Source organism: Pongo abelii, chromosome 5 (genome assembly GCF_028885655.2).
Source record: "Pongo abelii isolate AG06213 chromosome 5, NHGRI_mPonAbe1-v2.0_pri, whole genome shotgun sequence".
Classification (NCBI taxonomy): domain Eukaryota; kingdom Metazoa; phylum Chordata; class Mammalia; order Primates; family Hominidae; genus Pongo; species Pongo abelii.
Window position 1 is genome coordinate 41,037,665 of NC_071990.2, and position 3,031 is coordinate 41,040,695.

Consider the following 3,031-nt stretch of genomic DNA (forward strand, 5'->3'; position numbering starts at 1 on the left):
ACAGCTATCCCTTCTCAAGACCAACTCATCTATTCTGATTCCTAAAAGTACAGGCCCCGGCATCTGAGAAACCTGATTCTGCCACTAACTCCATAGGACCCTAAGCATGTCACTTACCCATCAGTTTCTCATCTTTAAAATGAGCTCATCATCATCATAACTATCTCACATGGTGGATGTAAGGACAAAATAAGATACGGCCTTGAACTGCCTACTCGGTGCTGAGGTTTGACACCAATAGATTTGTGTGGTCAGCTAAATAATGCCCCCCAAAGATGCCCACATCCTGATCCTTAGGACCTTCAAAGAGACTTTGCAGATGTGATTAAATTAAGGGTCTTGAGATGGGGAGATGATCCTGGATTGTCTGAGCAGCCCAGTGTAATCACAAGCATCTTTATAAGAACGAGGCAGGAGGATCCATTGGAGAAGGAGATGTGATGTTGGAAGCAGAGGTCAGAATGATGTGAAGAAGGGTCCAGGAGCCACAGCATAATCTTCTTCTAGAAACTTGAAAAGCCAAAGAAAGCCAGTTTCTTTCAGAGACTTCAGAAGGAACAAAACCAGCAGATACCTGAATTTCAGACATCTACTTTCTAGAGCTGTCAGGTAATAAACTGCTCTTTGGAGTCACCAAGTTTGTGGTGACTGCACCAGTAGGAAACTAACATGGTGCTCTAATACAGACATTTGGTTTCCCTCCTTCATATCAGTACTACTAGACTGTAGGGCTCATGTCTCACAGTTCTCTGAAACTCTCACAGTTCTACCGCAATGCCCCACACAGAATATCCTACCAGAGATCGCCTAAAAGGTAGGAGAGCAAGTTGCGTGCTCTGAGTTTGGAGGTAGATGATCTAGGTTTGATCCCAGGTCTCCATGCACTCAATGTGATCTTGGGTAAATCATACCAACTACTTGAGCCCCAGTTTCTTTTTCAATAAATGGAATAATGATACCTAACAGTATGATGAGTTCTCCAAAATGCATGTTATTCTTGTTCATTTTCCTTTTAATTTCAGAAAGCACATCCATATTCAGGTGTGTCTCCAAGTGTGTTTTCACTTTTCACAGTAACTTGATGATGGGTCTGACTTAGTATGAATATAAAAATCCTGCTTTTTCTCCCAGTTGGATGCTGAGGACATTGAGTCTTAATTTGACACCTGGGACCCTATTTACTCATTTGCAAAGCAAGGGGAAAAATAAAAATCAAAGAGATGGATGTGAATGGTTTCTAAGGGCTCCATCATTCATTTGTTTAATCGCTGAAGGCTTACGAAGCATTGAAGCTATAGAATAAACCCCAAATGGCCCTACTCTCAAGGTGCTTCCTGTCCAGTTGGGATAGATAGGGAAACATCTCTACAGTTCCATGGGGTTCATGGTGTGACATACATGGAACAAACCAGGTTCATAGTGCACATAGCAGTGAATATTCTGCAAAGAAATAAAAACATCAGGCTCTTGGGGATGGAGGGTGATGAGGGAAAGGCCTTCTAGCGTTCACCTCGTGCTTTCCCTGGCACCGTAGAAAGATAAGAGAGTTCTCCCTTCTCTGCAGATCTCTAGGAAAAGGTTGCATGGTGGTTCCATGAGTAGTTTTCTAATGACAAACTCCCAGAACATTCCTAGGGTCTGACCAACATTTCTTGATGACAAAACTCCTTTTCTGTATGAAGTTGTCTGTTCTGTTCAGAAAGTTATTTTGGAAGGTCGGATTAAAAAGCAGATGGAGCAGGGAGTGCTGAGCAGTCACAGATAGGAAAACTAGGTGCGGTTTCGGGGAGCAAATGGCATCTGGAACTTTGCTCTTAGGACCACTCTGGGCACACCCAGGTATGCCCCAACAGAGGCATCATGGTCAGAACCACCCTCTGGTTGCCTCCCAGAAAGAACCTACCTTTCAAAAAATGGCCTTCGTTCCCTGCCTTCCTGTTCTTGGCTCTGGAGTCCGTGAAGAGTGCAGCAAAGGCGCCCCAGGGCAAGGCATCCTAGAGGACCCAGCCTTCTCCCACTCCGGTTGATGGAGAAGTTTCCCAGGGTACAGCTAGAGAGAGACAGTAGTAGGCTTGCCTTTAATCATTTTCCAATTTGCAGGCAGTGACAATTCTAGCTAGGGATGAGCAGGCACATTAAAGAGGAAAACACTCTGGTTCCTTAACAAGAGGGTAATGTACCTGTTTTCTGTTTCTAACGAACAGCACCACAAGATCAAGCATTTGTCATGAATTAGGAGGCAAGAGGCCAGAGTTCTTGATCAACTCAAGAGTTAAGCCATTCCACAAACTCAGTTGTGCTCCTCCATGTGTGCCAGGCACTGTGGTGGGCACGGGGGGTATGCAGATAGTAAGGTATAGTCCCTGCCTTCAATGTGCAGCGTAATGCAATCATCTCTTTCTCTAACATTCCTGCCAAGTACAAGGGATATAAACACAAGGAAAACATGATCCTTGCCTTTGAAGAGCTCATAACCTGGTTCATTCATTTAATAAACATTTTTTGTGAGGTGCTAGGCTAGGCTTTGGGAATCACAGCTAAATTAGACAGTTACTACCTTCAAGGAAGCTACATTCTCTTAATGCTACCTGAACTGCCCTTGCTGGGTTCCTGGATAGAATTTTGGCATCCTGGAATGCTAGAATCATCTGGTCCACCCTTCCATTCAGTGTGGGACGAGGGTGGCCATGGAACTCTTCTGGCCAATGAGATAAAACTGGAAGCTGTTGGATGGCTCTTCTGGGAAAGCTTGTGCAAAAGGGACAGACTCCATGAGCATGCCATCTGTCTGGCTTTAGACATTCGTCCTATTTAGAAAGAGGTGTGACATTTGGAAATGCAGCAGCCCTGGATTGAATGAATGAATAAACAATGAGAATGAAAGCCTCAAGCTAAGGAAGAGGGATGGAAAGGCAGCAGGTGCCTGGGTTCCAGTGGTGCCCCTATTGAGGCAGCATAGAGCCACCATACAAGCCCTTGATGGCCTCTGCATCCATTACTTATTGCTGCATAATAAAGCACTCCAAATCTT